Raw genomic sequence first — 19,351 nt, forward strand, 5'->3', positions numbered from 1 at the left:
AGGTAGACAGACCAGGAGGTAACACTAGGCATCACAACGGCAGACAGACCAGGAGGTAACACTAGGCATCTCAAAAGCAGACAGACCAGGAGGTAACACTAGGCATCTCAACAGCAGACAGACCAGGAGGTAACACTAGGCATCTCAACAGCTCCTGCCAGACAGACCAGGAGGTAACACTAGGCATCACAACAGCAGACAGACCAGGAGGCAACACTAGGCATCTCAACAGCAGACAGACCAGGAGGTAACACTAGGCATCTCAACAGCAGACAGACCAGGAGGTAACACTAGGCATCACAACAGCTCCAGGTAGACAGACCAGGAGGTAACACTAGGCATCTCAACAGCAGACAGACCAGGAGGTAACACTAGGCATCTCAACAGCAGACAGACCAGGAGGTAACACTAGGCATTTCAACTGCAGACAGACCAGGAGTTAACACTAGGCATCTCAACAGCTGCTGGCAGACAGACCAGGAGGTAACACTAGGCATCTCAACAGCTTCTGGCAGACAGACCAGGAGGTAACACCAGGCATCTCAACAGCAGACAGACCAGGAGGTAACACTAGGCATCTCAACAGCAGACAGACCAGGAGGTAACACTAGGCATCTCAACAGCAGACAGACCAGGAGGTAACACTAGGCATCACAACAGCAGACAGACCAGGAGGTAACTCTAGGCATCTCAACAGCAGACAGACCAGGAGGTAACACTAGGCATCACAACAGCAGACAGACCAGGAGGTAACACTAGGCCTCACAACGGCAGACAGACCAGGAGGTAACCCTAGGCATCTCAACAGCAGACAGACCAGGAGGTAACACTAGGCATCTCAACAGCAGACAGACCAGGAGGTAACACTAGGCATCTCAACAGCAGACAGACCAGGAGGTAACACTAGGCATCTCAACTGCAGACAGACCAGGAGTTAACACTAGGCATCTCAACAGCTGCTGGCAGACAGACCAGGAGGTAACACTAGGCATCTCAACAGCTTCTGGCAGACAGACCAGGAGGTAATACCAGGTATCTCAACAGCAGACAGACCAGGAGGTAACACTAGGCATCTCAACAGCAGACAGACCAGGAGGTAACACTAGGCATCTCAACAGCAGACAGACCAGGAGGTAACACTAGGCATCTCAACAGCAGACAGACCAGGAGGTAACACTAGGCATCTCAACAGCAGACAGACCAGGAGGTAACACTAGGCATCTCAACAGCAGACAGACCAGGAGGTAACACTAGGCATCACAACAGCTCCAGGTAGACAGACCAGGAGGTAACACTAGGCATCTCAACAGCAGACAGACCAGGAGGTAACACTAGGCATCTCAACAGCAGACAGACCAGGAGGTAACACTAGGCATCTCAACAGCTTCTGGCAGACAGACCAGGAGGTAACACTAGGCATCTCAACAGCAGACAGACCAGGAGGTAACACTAGGCATCTCAACAGCAGACAGACCAGGAGGTAACACTAGGCATCACAACATCAGACAGACCAGGAGGTAACACTAGGCCTCACAACGGCAGACAGACCAGGAGGTAACCCTAGGCATCTCAACAGCAGACAGACCAGGAGGTAACACTAGGCATCTCAACAGCAGACAGACCAGGAGGTAACACTAGGCATCTCGACAGCAGACAGACCAGGAGGTAACACTAGGCATCTCAACTGCAGACAGACCAGGAGTTAACACTAGGCATCTCAACAGCTGCTGGCAGACAGACCAGGAGGTAACACTAGGCATCTCAACAGCTTCTGGCAGACAGACCAGGAGGTAATACCAGGTATCTCAACAGCAGACAGACCAGGAGGTAACACTAGGCATCTCAACAGCAGACAGACCAGGAGTTAACACTAGGCATCACAACAGCTCCAGGTAGACAGACCAGGAGGTAACACTAGGCATCTCAACAGCAGACAGACCAGGAGGTAACACTAGGCATCTCAACAGCAGACAGACCAGGAGGTAACACTAGGCATCTCAACAGCAGACAGACCAGGAGGTAACACTAGGCATCTCAACAGCAGACAGACCAGGAGGTAACACTAGGCATCTCAACAGCAGACAGACCAGGAGGTAACACTAGGCATCACAACAGCTCCAGGTAGACAGGCCAGGAGGTAACACTAGGCATCTCAACAGCAGACAGACCAGGAGGTAACACTAGGCATCTCAACAGCAGACAGACCAGGAGGTAACACTAGGCATTTCAACTGCAGACAGACCAGGAGTTAACACTAGGCATCTCAACAGCTGCTGGCAGACAGACCAGGAGGTAACACTAGGCATCTCAACAGCTTCTGGCAGACAGACCAGGAGGTAACACCAGGCATCTCAACAGCAGACAGACCAGGAGGTAACACTAGGCATCTCAACAGCAGACAGACCAGGAGGTAACACTAGGCATCTCAACAGCAGACAGACCAGGAGGTAACACTAGGCATCACAACAGCAGACAGACCAGGAGGTAACTCTAGGCATCTCAACAGCAGACAGACCAGGAGGTAACACTAGGCATCACAACAGCAGACAGACCAGGAGGTAACACTAGGCCTCACAACGGCAGACAGACCAGGAGGTAACCCTAGGCATCTCAACAGCAGACAGACCAGGAGGTAACACTAGGCATCTCAACAGCAGACAGACCAGGAGGTAACACTAGGCATCTCAACAGCAGACAGACCAGGAGGTAACACTAGGCATCTCAACTGCAGACAGACCAGGAGTTAACACTAGGCATCTCAACAGCTGCTGGCAGACAGACCAGGAGGTAACACTAGGCATCTCAACAGCTTCTGGCAGACAGACCAGGAGGTAATACCAGGTATCTCAACAGCAGACAGACCAGGAGGTAACACTAGGCATCTCAACAGCAGACAGACCAGGAGGTAACACTAGGCATCTCAACAGCAGACAGACCAGGAGGTAACACTAGGCATCTCAACAGCAGACAGACCAGGAGGTAACACTAGGCATCTCAACAGCAGACAGACCAGGAGGTAACACTAGGCATCTCAACAGCAGACAGACCAGGAGGTAACACTAGGCATCACAACAGCTCCAGGTAGACAGACCAGGAGGTAACACTAGGCATCTCAACAGCAGACAGACCAGGAGGTAACACTAGGCATCTCAACAGCAGACAGACCAGGAGGTAACACTAGGCATCTCAACAGCTTCTGGCAGACAGACCAGGAGGTAACACTAGGCATCTCAACAGCAGACAGACCAGGAGGTAACACTAGGCATCTCAACAGCAGACAGACCAGGAGGTAACACTAGGCATCACAACATCAGACAGACCAGGAGGTAACACTAGGCCTCACAACGGCAGACAGACCAGGAGGTAACCCTAGGCATCTCAACAGCAGACAGACCAGGAGGTAACACTAGGCATCTCAACAGCAGACAGACCAGGAGGTAACACTAGGCATCTCGACAGCAGACAGACCAGGAGGTAACACTAGGCATCTCAACTGCAGACAGACCAGGAGTTAACACTAGGCATCTCAACAGCTGCTGGCAGACAGACCAGGAGGTAACACTAGGCATCTCAACAGCTTCTGGCAGACAGACCAGGAGGTAATACCAGGTATCTCAACAGCAGACAGACCAGGAGGTAACACTAGGCATCTCAACAGCAGACAGACCAGGAGGTAACACTAGGCATCACAACAGCTCCAGGTAGACAGACCAGGAGGTAACACTAGGCATCTCAACAGCAGACAGACCAGGAGGTAACACTAGGCATCTCAACAGCAGACAGACCAGGAGGTAACACTAGGCATCTCAACAGCAGACAGACCAGGAGGTAACACTAGGCATCTCAACAGCAGACAGACCAGGAGGTAACACTAGGCATCTCAACAGCAGACAGACCAGGAGGTAACACTAGGCATCACAACAGCTCCAGGTAGACAGGCCAGGAGGTAACACTAGGCATCTCAACAGCAGACAGACCAGGAGGTAACACTAGGCATCTCAACAGCAGACAGACCAGGAGGTAACACTAGGCATTTCAACTGCAGACAGACCAGGAGTTAACACTAGGCATCTCAACAGCTGCTGGCAGACAGACCAGGAGGTAACACTAGGCATCTCAACAGCTTCTGGCAGACAGACCAGGAGGTAACACCAGGCATCTCAACAGCAGACAGACCAGGAGGTAACACTAGGCATCTCAACAGCAGACAGACCAGGAGGTAACACTAGGCATCTCAACAGCAGACAGACCAGGAGGTAACACTAGGCATCACAACAGCAGACAGACCAGGAGGTAACTCTAGGCATCTCAACAGCAGACAGACCAGGAGGTAACACTAGGCATCACAACAGCAGACAGACCAGGAGGTAACACTAGGCCTCACAACGGCAGACAGACCAGGAGGTAACCCTAGGCATCTCAACAGCAGACAGACCAGGAGGTAACACTAGGCATCTCAACAGCAGACAGACCAGGAGGTAACACTAGGCATCTCAACAGCAGACAGACCAGGAGGTAACACTAGGCATCTCAACTGCAGACAGACCAGGAGTTAACACTAGGCATCTCAACAGCTGCTGGCAGACAGACCAGGAGGTAACACTAGGCATCTCAACAGCTTCTGGCAGACAGACCAGGAGGTAATACCAGGTATCTCAACAGCAGACAGACCAGGAGGTAACACTAGGCATCTCAACAGCAGACAGACCAGGAGGTAACACTAGGCATCTCAACAGCAGACAGACCAGGAGGTAACACTAGGCATCTCAACAGCAGACAGACCAGGAGGTAACACTAGGCATCTCAACAGCAGACAGACCAGGAGGTAACACTAGGCATCTCAACAGCAGACAGACCAGGAGGTAACACTAGGCATCACAACAGCTCCAGGTAGACAGACCAGGAGGTAACACTAGGCATCTCAACAGCAGACAGACCAGGAGGTAACACTAGGCATCTCAACAGCAGACAGACCAGGAGGTAACACTAGGCATCTCAACAGCAGACAGACCAGGAGGTAACACTAGGCATTTCAACTGCAGACAGACCAGGAGTTAACACTAGGCATCTCAACAGCTGCTGGCAGACAGACCAGGAGGTAACACTAGGCATCTCAACAGCTTCTGGCAGACAGACCAGGAGGTAACACCAGGCATCTCAACAGCAGACAGACCAGGAGGTAACACTAGGCATCTCAACAGCAGACAGACCAGGAGGTAACACTAGGCATCTCAACAGCAGACAGACCAGGAGGTAACACTAGGCATCACAACAGCAGACAGACCAGGAGGTAACACTAGGCATCTCAACAGCAGACAGACCAGGAGGTAACACTAGGCATCACAACAGCAGACAGACCAGGAGGTAACACTAGGCCTCACAACGGCAGACAGACCTGGAGGTAACCCTAGGCATCTCAACAGCAGACAGACCAGGAGGTAACACTAGGCATCTCAACAGCAGACAGACCAGGAGGTAACACTAGGCATCTCAACAGCAGACAGACCAGGAGGTAACACTAGGCATCTCAACTGCAGACAGACCAGGAGTTAACACTAGGCATCTCAACAGCTGCTGGCAGACAGACCAGGAGGTAACACTAGGCATCTCAACAGCTTCTGGCAGACAAAACAGGAGGTAATACCAGGCATCTCAACAGCAGACAGACCAGGAGGTAACACTAGGCATCTCAACAGCAGACAGACCAGGAGGTAACACTAGGCATCTCAACAGCAGACAGACCAGGAGGTAACACTAGGCATCTCAACAGCAGACAGACCAGGAGGTAACACTAGGCATCTCAACAGCTGCTGGCAGACAGACCAGGAGGTAACACTAGGCATCTCAACAGCTTCTGGCAGACAGACCAGGAGGTAACACCAGGCATCTCAACAGCAGACAGACCAGGAGGTAACACTAGGCATCTCAACAGCAGACAGACCAGGAGGTAACACTAGGCATCTCAACAGCAGACAGACCAGGAGGTAACACTAGGCATCACAACAGCAGACAGACCAGGAGGTAACACTAGGCCTCACAACGGCAGACAGACCAGGAGGTAACCCTAGGCATCTCAACAGCAGACAGACGAGGAGGTAACACTAGGCATCTCAACAGCAGACAGACCAGGATGTAACACTAGGCATCTCAACAGCTCCAGGTAGACAGACCAGGAGGTAACACTAGGCATCTCAACAGCAGACAGACCAGGAGGTAACACTAGGCATCTCAACAGCAGACAGACCAGGAGGTAACACTAGGCATCACAACAGCAGACAGACCAGGAGGTAACACTAGGCATCTCAACAGCAGACAGACCAGGAGGTAACACTAGGCATCTCAACAGCAGACAGACCAGGAGGTAACACTAGGCATCACAACAGCTCCAGGTAGACAGACCAGGAGGTAACACTAGGCATCTCAACAGCAGACAGACCAGGAGGTAACACTAGGCATCTCAACAGCAGACAGACCAGGAGGTAACACTAGGCATCTCAACAGCAGACAGACCAGGAGGTAACACTAGGCATTTCAACTGCAGACAGACCAGGAGTTAACACTAGGCATCTCAACAGCTGCTGGCAGACAGACCAGGAGGTAACACTAGGCATCTCAACAGCTTCTGGCAGACAGACCAGGAGGTAACACCAGGCATCTCAACAGCAGACAGACCAGGAGGTAACACTAGGCATCTCAACAGCAGACAGACCAGGAGGTAACACTAGGCATCACAACAGCTCCAGGTAGACAGACCAGGAGGTAACACTAGGCATCTCAACAGCAGACAGACCAGGAGGTAACACTAGGCATCTCAACAGCAGACTGACCAGGAGGTAACACTAGGCATCTCAACAGCAGACAGACCAGGAGGTAACACTAGGCATCTCAACAGCAGACAGACCAGGAGTTAACACTAGGCATCTCAACAGCAGACAGACCAGGAGGTAACACTAGGCATCACAACAGCTCAAGGTAGACAGACCAGGAGGTAACACTAGGCATCTCAACAGCAGACAGAACAGGAGGTAACACTAGGCATCTCAACAGCAGAGGTAACCCTAGGCATCTCAACAGCAGACAGACCAGGAGGTAACACTAGGCATCTCAACAGCAGACAGACCAGGAGGTAACACTAGGCATCTCAACAGCAGACAGACCAGGAGGTAACACTAGGCATCACAACAGCAGACAGACCAGGAGGTAACACTAGGCATCTCAACAGCAGACAGACCAGGAGGTAACACTAGGCATCTCAACAGCTTCTGGCAGACAGACCAGGAGGTAACACTAGGCATCTCAACAGCAGACAGACCAGGAGGCAACACTAGGAATCTCAACAGCAGACAGACCAGGAGGTAACACTAGGCATCTCAACAGCAGACAGACCAGGAGGTAACACTAGGCATCACAACAGCAGACAGACCAGGAGGTAACACTAGGCATCTCAACAGCAGACAGACCAGGAGATAACACTAGGCATCTCAACAGCAGACAGACCAGGAGGTAACACTAGGCATCTCAACAGCAGACAGACCAGGAGGTAACACTAGGCATCTCAACAGCAGACAGACCAGGAGGTAACACTAGGCATCACAACGGCAGACAGACCAGGAGGTAACACTAGGCATCTCAAAAGCAGACAGACCAGGAGGTAACACTAGGCATCTCAACAACAGACAGACCAGGAGGTAACACTAGGCATCTCAACAGCAGACAGACCAGGAGGTAACACTAGGCATCTCAACAGCAGACAGACCAGGAGGTAACACTAGGCATCTCAACAGGTAGACAGACCAGGAGGTAACACTAGGCATCACAACGGCAGACAGACCAGGAGGTAACACTAGGCATCTCAAAAGCAGACAGACCAGGAGGTAACACTAGGCATCTCAACAGCAGACAGACCAGGAGGTAACACTAGGCATCTCAACAGCTCCTGCCAGACAGACCAGGAGGTAACACTAGGCATCACAACAGCAGACAGACCAGGAGGCAACACTAGGCATCTCAACAGCAGACAGACCAGGAGGTAACACTAGGCATCTCAACAGCTCCTGCCAGACAGACCAGGAGGTAACACTAGGCATCACAACAGCAGACAGACCAGGAGGTAACACTAGGCATCTCAACAGCTTCTGGCAGACAGACCAGGAGGTAACACTAGGCATCTCAACAGCAGACAGACCAGGAGGTAACACTAGGCATCTCAAAAGCAGACAGACCAGGAGGTAACACTAGGCATCACAACAGCAGACAGACCAGGAGGTAACACTAGGCCTCACAACGGCAGACAGACCAGGAGGTAACACTAGGCATCTCAACAGCAGACAGACCAGGAGGTAACACTAGGCATCTCAACAGCAGACAGACCAGGAGGTAACACTAGGCATCTCAACAGCAGACAGACCAGGATGTAACACTAGGCATCTCAACTGCAGACAGACCAGGAGTTAACACTAGGCATCTCAACAGCTGCTGGCAGACAGACCAGGAGGTAACACTAGGCATCTCAACAGCTTCTGGCAGACAGACCAGGAGGTAATACCAGGCATCTCAACAGCTGACAGACCAGGAGGTAACACTAGGCATCTCAACAGCAGACAGACCAGGAGGTAACACTAGGCATCTCAACAGCTTCTGGCAGACAGACCAGGAGGTAACACTAGGCATCTCAACAGCAGACAGACCAGGAGGTAACACTATGCATCTCAACAGCAGACAGACCAGGAGGTAACACTAGGCATCTCAACAGCAGACAGACCAGGAGGTAACACTAGGCATCTCAACAGCAGACAGACCAGGAGGTAACACTAGGCATCTCAACAGCAGACAGACCAGGAGGTAACACTAGGCATCACAACAGCAGAAAGACCAGGAGGTAACACTAGGCATCTCAACAGCAGACAGACCAGGAGGTAACACTAGGCATCTCAACAGCTTCTGGCAGACAGACCAGGAGGTAACACTAGGCATCTCAACAGCAGACAGACCAGGAGGCAACACTAGGAATCTCAACAGCAGACAGACCAGGAGGTAACACTAGGCATCTCAACAGCAGACAGACCAGGAGGTAACACTAGGCATCACAACAGCAGACAGACCAGGAGGTAACACTAGGCATCTCAACAGCAGACAGACCAGGAGATAACACTAGGCATCTCAACAGCAGACAGACCAGGAGGTAACACTAGGCATCTCAACAGCAGACAGACCAGGAGGTAACACTAGGCATCTCAACAGCAGACAGACCAGGAGGTAACACTAGGCATCACAACGGCAGACAGACCAGGAGGTAACACTAGGCATCTCAAAAGCAGACAGACCAGGAGGTAACACTAGGCATCTCAACAACAGACAGACCAGGAGGTAACACTAGGCATCTCAACAGCAGACAGACCAGGAGGTAACACTAGGCATCTCAACAGCAGACAGACCAGGAGGTAACACTAGGCATCTCAACAGGTAGACAGACCAGGAGGTAACACTAGGCATCACAACGGCAGACAGACCAGGAGGTAACACTAGGCATCTCAAAAGCAGACAGACCAGGAGGTAACACTAGGCATCTCAACAGCAGACAGACCAGGAGGTAACACTAGGCATCTCAACAGCTCCTGCCAGACAGACCAGGAGGTAACACTAGGCATCACAACAGCAGACAGACCAGGAGGCAACACTAGGCATCTCAACAGCAGACAGACCAGGAGGTAACACTAGGCATCTCAAAAGCTCCTGCCAGACAGACCAGGAGGTAACACTAGGCATCACAACAGCAGACAGACCAGGAGGTAACACTAGGCATCTCAACAGCTTCTGGCAGACAGACCAGGAGGTAACACTAGGCATCTCAACAGCAGACAGACCAGGAGGTAACACTAGGCATCTCAACAGCAGACAGACCAGGAGGTAACACTAGGCATCACAACAGCAGACAGACCAGGAGGTAACACTAGGCCTCACAACGGCAGACAGACCAGGAGGTAACACTAGGCATCTCAACAGCAGACAGACCAGGAGGTAACACTAGGCATCTCAACAGCAGACAGACCAGGAGGTAACACTAGGCATCTCAACAGCAGACAGACCAGGATGTAACACTAGGCATCTCAACTGCAGACAGACCAGGAGTTAACACTAGGCATCTCAACAGCTGCTGGCAGACAGACCAGGAGGTAACACTAGGCATCTCAACAGCTTCTGGCAGACAGACCAGGAGGTAATACCAGGCATCTCAACAGCTGACAGACCAGGAGGTAACACTAGGCATCTCAACAGCAGACAGACCAGGAGGTAACACTAGGCATCTCAACAGCTTCTGGCAGACAGACCAGGAGGTAACACTAGGCATCTCAACAGCAGACAGACCAGGAGGTAACACTATGCATCTCAACAGCAGACAGACCAGGAGGTAACACTAGGCATATCAACAGCAGACAGACCAGGAAGTAACACTAGGCATCTCAACAGCAGACAGACCAGGAGGTGACACTAGGCATCACAACAGCAGACAGACCAGGAGGTAACACTAGGCATCTCAACAGCAGACAGACCAGGAGGTAACACTAGGCATCTCAACAGCAGACAGACCAGGAGATAACACTAGGCATCTCAACAGCAGACAGACCAGGAGGTAACACTAGGCATCTCAACAGCAGACAGACCAGGAGGTAACACTAGGCATCTCAACAGCAGACAGACCAGGAGGTAACACTAGGCATCTCAACAGTTCCAGGTAGACAGACCAGGAGGTAACACTAGGCATCTCAACAGCAGACAGACCAGGAGGTAACACTAGGAATCTCAACAGCAGACAGACCAGGAGGTAACACTAGGCATCTCAACAGCAGACAGACCAGGAGGTAACACTAGGCATCTCAACAGCAGACAGACCAGGAGGTAACACTAGGCATCACAACCGCTCAAGGTAGACAGACCAGGAGGTAACACTAGGCATCTCAACAGAAGACAGACCAGGAGGTAACACTAGGCATCTCAACAGCAGACAATCCAGGAGGTAACACTAGGCATCTCAACAGCAGACAGACCAGGAGGTAACACTAGGCATCTCAACAGCTTCTGGCAGAGAGACCAGGAGGTAACACTAGGCATCTCAACAGCAGACAGACCAGGAGGCAACACTAGGAATCTCAACAGCAGACAGACCAGGAGGTAACACTAGGCATCACAACAGCAGAAAGACCAGGAGGTAACACTAGGCATCACAACAGCAGACAGACCAGGAGGTAACACTAGGCATCTCAACAGCAGACAGACCAGGAGTTAACACTAGGCATCTCAACAGCTGCTGGCAGACAGACCAGGAGGTAACACTAGGCATCTCAACAGCTTCTGGCAGACAGACCAGGAGGTAATACCAGGCATCTCAACAGCAGACAGACCAGGAGGTGACACTAGGCATCACAACAGCAGACAGACCAGGAGGTAACACTAGGCATCTCAACAGCAGACAGACCAGGAGGTAACACTAGGCATCTCAACAGCAGACAGACCAGGAGATAACACTAGGCATCTCAACAGCAGACAGACCAGGAGGTAACACTAGGCATCTCAACAGCAGACAGACCAGGAGGTAACACTAGGCATCTCAACAGCAGACAGACCAGGAGGTAACACTAGGCATCTCAACAGTTCCAGGTAGACAGACCAGGAGGTAACACTAGGCATCTCAACAGCAGACAGACCAGGAGGTAACACTAGGAATCTCAACAGCAGACAGACCAGGAGGTAACACTAGGCATCTCAACAGCAGACAGACCAGGAGGTAACACTAGGCATCTCAACAGCAGACAGACCAGGAGGTAACACTAGGCATCACAACCGCTCAAGGTAGACAGACCAGGAGGTAACACTAGGCATCTCAACAGAAGACAGACCAGGAGGTAACACTAGGCATCTCAACAGCAGACAATCCAGGAGGTAACACTAGGCATCTCAACAGCAGACAGACCAGGAGGTAACACTAGGCATCTCAACAGCAGACAGACCAGGAGGTAACACTAGGCATCTCAACAGCAGACAGACCAGGAGGTAACACTAGGCATCACAACAGCAGACAGACCAGGAGGTAACACTAGGCATCTCAACAGCAGACAGACCAGGAGGTAACACTAGGCATCTCAACAGCAGACAGACCAGGAGGTAACACTAGGCATCACAACAGCTCAAGGTAGACAGACCGGGAGGTAACACTAGGCATCACAACAGCAGACAGAACAGGAGGTAACACTAGGCATCTCAACAGCAGACAGACCAGGAGGTAACACTAGGCATCTCAACAGCAGACAGACCAGGAGGTAACACTAGGCATCTCAACAGCAGACAGACCAGGAGGTAACACTAGGCATCTCAACAGCAGACAGACCAGGAGGTAACACTAGGCATCACAACAGCAGACAGACCAGGAGGTAACACTAGGCATCTCAACAGCAGACAGACCAGGAGGTAACACTAGGCATCTCAACAGCTTCTGGCAGAGAGACCAGGAGGTAACACTAGGCATCTCAACAGCAGACAGACCAGGAGGCAACACTAGGAATCTCAACAGCAGACAGACCAGGAGGTAACACTAGGCATCACAACAGCAGAAAGACCAGGAGGTAACACTAGGCATCACAACAGCAGACAGACCAGGAGATAACACTAGGCATCTCAACAGCAGACAGACCAGGAGGTAACACTAGGCATCTCAACAGCAGACAGACCAGGAGGTAACACTAGGCATCTCAACAGCTTCTGGCAGACAGACCAGGAGGTAACATTAGGCATCTCAACAGCAGACAGACCAGGAGGTAACACTAGGCATCTCAACAGCAGACAGACCAGGAGGTAACACTAGGCATCTCAACAGCAGACAGACCAGGAGGTAACACTAGGCATCACAACAGCAGACAGACCAGGAGGTAACACTAGGCATCTCAACAGCAGACAGACCAGGAGGTAACACTAGGCATCTCAACAGCTTCTGGCAGAGAGACCAGGAGGTAACACTAGGCATCTCAACAGCAGACAGACCAGGAGGCAACACTAGGAATCTCAACAGCAGACAGACCAGGAGGTAACACTAGGCATCACAACAGCAGAAAGACCAGGAGGTAACACTAGGCATCACAACAGCAGACAGACCAGGAGGTAACACTAGGCATCTCAACAGCAGACAGACCAGGAGGTAACACTAGGCATCTCAACAGCTTCTGGCTGACAGACCAGGAGGTAACACTAGGCATCTCAACAGCAGACAGACCAGGAGGTAACACTAGGCATCTCAACAGCAGACAGACCAGGAGGTAACACTAGGCATCTCAAAAGCAGACAGACCAGGAGGTGACACTAGGCATCTCAACAGCAGACAGACCAGGAGGTAACACTAGGCATCTCAACAGCAGACAGACCAGGAGGTAACACTAGGCATCACAACAGCTCAAGGTAGACAGACCGGGAGGTAACACTAGGCATCTCAACAGCAGACAGACCAGGAGGTAACACTAGGCATCTCAACAGCAGACAGACCAGGAGGTAACACTAGGCATCTCAACAGCAGACAGACCAGGAGGTAACACTAGGCATCTCAACAGCAGACAGACCAGGAGGTAACACTAGGCATCTCAACAGCAGACAGACCAGGAGGTAACACTAGGCATCACAACAGCAGACAGACCAGGAGGTAACACTAGGCATCTCAACAGCAGACAGACCAGGAGGTAACACTAGGCATCTCAACAGCTTCTGGCAGAGAGACCAGGAGGTAACACTAGGCATCTCAACAGCAGACAGACCAGGAGGCAACACTAGGAATCTCAACAGCAGACAGACCAGGAGGTAACACTAGGCATCACAACAGCAGAAAGACCAGGAGGTAACACTAGGCATCACAACAGCAGACAGACCAGGAGGTAACACTAGGCATCTCAACAGCAGACAGACCAGGAGGTAACACTAGGCATCTCAACAGCTTCTGGCTGACAGACCAGGAGGTAACACTAGGCATCTCAACAGCAGACAGACCAGGACGTAACACTAGGCATCTCAACAGCAGACAGACCAGGAGGTAACACTAGGCATCTCAAAAGCAGACAGACCAGGAGGTGACACTAGGCATCTCAACAGCAGACAGACCAGGAGGTGACACTAGGCATCACAACAGCAGACAGACCAGGAGGTAACACTAGGCATCTCAACAGCAGACAGACCAGGAGGTAACACTAGGCATCACAACAGCAGACAGACCAGGAGATAACACTAGGCATCTCAACAGCAGACAGACCAGGAGGTAACACTAGGCATCTCAACAGCAGACAGACCAGGAGGTAACACTAGGCATCTCAACAGCTTCTGGCTGACAGACCAGGAGGTAACACTAGGCATCTCAACAGCAGACAGACCAGGAGGTAACACTAGGCATCTCAACAGCAGACAGACCAGGAGGTAACACTAGGCATCTCAAAAGCAGACAGACCAGGAGGTGACACTAGGCATCTCAACAGCAGACAGACCAGGAGGTGACACTAGGCATCACAACAGCAGACAGACCAGGAGGTAACACTAGGCATCTCAACAGCAGACAGACCAGGAGGTAACACTAGGCATCTCAACAGCAGACAGACCAGGAGATAACACTAGGCATCTCAACAGCAGACAGACCAGGAGGTAACACTAGGCATCTCAACAGCAGACAGACCAGGAGGTAACACTAGGGATCTCAACAGCAGACAGACCAGGAGGTAACACTAGGCATCTCAACAGCAGACAGACCAGGAGGTAACACTAGGCATCTCAACAGCAGACAGACCAGGAGGTAACACTAGGCATCTCAACAACTTCTGGCAGACAGACCAGGAGGTAACACTAGGCATCTCAACAGCAGACAGACCAGGAGGTAACACTAGGCATCTCAACAGCAGACAGACCAGGAGGTAACACTAGGCATCTCAACAGCAGACAGACCAGTAGGTAACACTAGGCATCTCAACAGCAGACAGACCAGGAGGTGACACTAGGCATCACAACAGCAGACAGACCAGGAGGTAACACTAGGCATCTCAACAGCAGACAGACCAGGAGGTAACACTAGGCATCTCAACAGCAGACAGACCAGGAAGTAACACTAGGCAGCTCAACAGCAGACAGACCAGGAGGTAACACTAGGCATCTCAACAGCTCCTGGCAGACAGACCAGGAGGTAACACTAGGCATCTCAACAGCAGACAGACCAGGAGGTAACACTAGGCATAACAACAGCAGACAGACCAGGAGGTAACACTAGGCATCTCAACAGCAGACAAACCAGGAGGTCACACTAGGCATCACAACAGCAGACAGACCAGGAGGTAACACTAGGCATCTCAACAGCAGACAGACCAGGAGGTAACACTAGGCATCACAACAGCAGACAGACCAGGAGGTAACACTAGGCATCACAACAGCAGACAGACCACGAGGTAACACTAGGCATCTCAACAGCTCCTGGCAGACAGACCAGGAGGTAACACTAGGCATCACAACAGCAGACAGACCAGGAGGTAACACTAGGCATCACAACAGCAGACAGACCAGGAGGTAACACTAGGCATCTCAACAGCAGACAAACCAGGAGGTAACACTAGGCATCACAACAGCAGACAGACCAGGAGGTAACACTAGGCATCTCAACTGCTCCTGGCAGACAGACCAGGAGGTAACACTAGGCATCTCAACTTCTCCTGGCAGACAGACCAGGAGGTAACACTAGGCATCTCAACAGCTCCTGGCAGACAGACCAGGAGGTAACACTAGGCATCTCAACAGCAGACAGACCAGGAGGTAACACTAGGCATCTCAACAGCAGACAGACCAGGAGGTAACACTAGGCATCTCAACAGCAGACAGACCAGGAGGTAACACTAGGCATCTCAACAGCAGACAGACCAGGAGGTAACACTAGGCATCTCAACAAAAGACAGACCAGGAGGTAACACTAGGCATCACAACAGCAGACAGACCAGGAGGTAACACTAGGCATCTCAACAGCTCCTGGCAGACAGACCAGGAGGTAACACTAGGCATCACAACAGCAGACAGACCAGGAGGTAACACTAGGCATCTCAACAGCAGACAGACCAGGAGGTAACACTAGGCATCACAACAGCAGACAGACCAGGAGGTAACACTAGGCATCACAACAGCAGACAGACCAGGAGGTAACACTAGGCATCTCAACAGCAGACAGACCAGGAGGTAACACTAGGCATCTCAACAGCAGACAGACCAGGAGGTAACACTAGGCATCTCAACAGCTCCTGCCAGACAGACCAGGAGGTAACACTAGGCATCACAACAGCAGACAGACCAGGAGGCAACACTAGGCATCTCAACAGCAGACAGACCAGGAGGTAACACTAGGCATCTCAACAGCTCCTGCCAGACAGACCAGGAGGTAACACTAGGCATAACAATAGCAGACAGACCAGGAGGTAACACTAGGCATCTCAACAGCTCCTGCCAGACAGACCAGGAGGTAACACTAGGCATCACAACAGCAGACAGACCAGGAGGCAACACTAGGCATCTCAACAGCAGACAGACCAGGAGGTAACACTAGGCATCTCAAAAGCAGACAGACCAGGAGGTGACACTAGGCATCTCAACAGCAGACAGACCAGGAGGTGACACTAGGCATCACAACAGCAGACAGACCAGGAGGTAACACTAGGCATCTCAACAGCAGACAGACCAGGAGGTAACACTAGGCATCTCAACAGCAGACAGACCAGGAGATAACACTAGGCATCTCAACAGCAGACAGACCAGGAGGTAACACTAGGCATCTCAACAGCAGACAGACCAGGAGGTAATACTAGGCATCTCAACAGCAGACAGACCAGGAGGTAACACTAGGCATCTCAACAGCAGACAGACCAGGAGGTAACACTAGGCATCTCAACAGCAGACAGACCAGGAGGTAACACTAGGCATCTCAACAACTTCTGGCAGACAGACCAGGAGGTAACACTAGGCATCTCAACAGCAGACAGACCAGGAGGTAACACTAGGCATCTCAACAGCAGACAGACCAGGAGGTAACACTAGGCATCTCAACAGCAGACAGACCAGTAGGTAACACTAGGCATCTCAACAGCAGACAGACCAGGAGGTGACACTAGGCATCACAACAGCAGACAGACCAGGAGGTAACACTAGGCATCTCAACAGCAGACAGACCAGGAGGTAATACTAGGCATCTCAACAGCAGACAGACCAGGAGGTAACACTAGGCATCTCAACAGCAGACAGACCAGCAGGTAACACTAGGCATCTCAACAGCAGACAGACCAGGAAGTAACACTAGGCAGCTCAACAGCAGACAGACCAGGAGGTAACACTAGGCATCTCAACAGCTCCTGGCAGACAGACCAGGAGGTAACACTAGGCATCACAACAGCAGACAGACCAGGAGGTAACACTAGGCATCTCAACAGCAGACAGACCAGGAGGTAACACTAGGCATAACAACAGCAGACAGACCAGGAGGTAACACTAGGCATCACAACAGCAGACAAACCAGGAGGTAACACTAGGCATCACAACAGCAGACAGACCAGGAGGTAACACTAGGCATCTCAACAGCAGACAGACCAGGAGGTAACACTAGGCATCACAACAGCAGACAGACCAGGAGGTAACACTAGGCATCACAACAGCAGACAGACCAGGAGGTAACACTAGGCATCTCAACAGCTTCTGGCAGACAGACCAGGAGGTAACACTAGGCATCACAACAGCAGACAGACCAGGAGGTAACACTAGGCATCTCAACAGCAGACAGACCAGGAGGTAACACTAGGCATCACAACAGCAGACAGACCAGGAGGTAACACTAGGCATCACAACAGCAGACAGACCAGGAGGTAACACTAGGCATCTCAACAGCAGACAAACCAGGAGGTAACACTAGGCATCACAACAGCAGACAGACCAGGAGGTAACACTAGGCATCTCAACTGCTCCTGGCAGACAGACCAGGAGGTAACACTAGGCATCTCAACTTCTCCTGGCAGACAGACCAGGAGGTAACACTAGGCATCTCAACAGCTCCTGGCAGACAGACCAGGAGGTAACACTAGGCATCTCAACAGCAGACAGACCAGGAGGTAACACTAGGCATCTCAACAGCAGACAGACCAGGAGGTAACACTAGGCATCTCAACAGCAGACAGACCAGGAGGTAACACTAGGCATCTCAACAGCAGACAGACCAGGAGGTAACACTAGGCATCTCAACAAAAGACAGACCAGGAGGTAACACTAGGCATCACAACAGCAGACAGACCAGGAGGTAACACTAGGCATCTCAACAGCTCCTGGCAGACAGACCAGGAGGTAACACTAGGCATCACAACAGCAGACAGACCAGGAGGTAACACTAGGCATCTCAACAGCAGACAGACCAGGAGGTAACACTAGGCATCTCAACAGCATACAGACCAGGAGGTAACACTAGGCATCACAACAGCAGACAGACCAGGAGGTAACACTAGGCATCTCAACAGCAGACAGACCAGGAGGTAACACTTAGGCATCTCAACAGCAGACAGACCAGAAGGTAACACTAGGCATCTCAACAGCAGACAGACCAGGAGGTAACACTAGGCATCTCAACAGCAGACAGACCAGGAGGTAACACTAGGCATCTCAACAGCAGACAGACCAGGAGGTAACACTAGGCATCTCAACAGCAGAGAGACCAGGAGGTAACACTAGGCATCTCAACAGCTCCTGGCAGACAGACCAGGAGGTAACACTAGGCATCTCAACAGCAGACAGACCAGGAGGTAACACTAGGCATCACAACAGCTCCTGGCAGACAGACCAGGAGGTAACACTAGGCATCTCAACAGCAGACAGACCAGGAGGTAACACTAGGCATCTCAACAGCAGACAGACCAGGAGGTAACACTAGGCATCTCAACAGCAGACAGACCAGGAGGTAACACTAGGCATCTCAACAGCAGACAGACCAGGAGGTAACACTAGGCATCTCAACAGCAGACAGACCAGGAGGTAACACTAGGCATCTCAACAGCAGACAGACCAGGAGGTAACACTAGGCATCTCAACAGCAGACAGACCAGGAGGTAACACTAGGCATTTCAACAGCATACAGACCAGGAGGTAACACTAGGCATCTCAACAGCAGACAGACCAGGAGGTAACACTAGGCATCTCAACAGCAGACAGACCAGGAGGTAACACTAGGCATCTCAACAGCAGACAGACCAGGAGGTAACACTAGGCATCTCAACAGCAGACAGACCAGGAGGTAACACTAGGCATCTCAACAGCTCCTGGCAGACAGACC

The sequence above is a fragment of the Oncorhynchus mykiss genome, chromosome 15, assembly GCF_057628025.1.
Source record: "Oncorhynchus mykiss isolate SJ-2025 chromosome 15, ASM5762802v1, whole genome shotgun sequence".
NCBI lineage: Eukaryota > Metazoa > Chordata > Actinopteri > Salmoniformes > Salmonidae > Oncorhynchus > Oncorhynchus mykiss.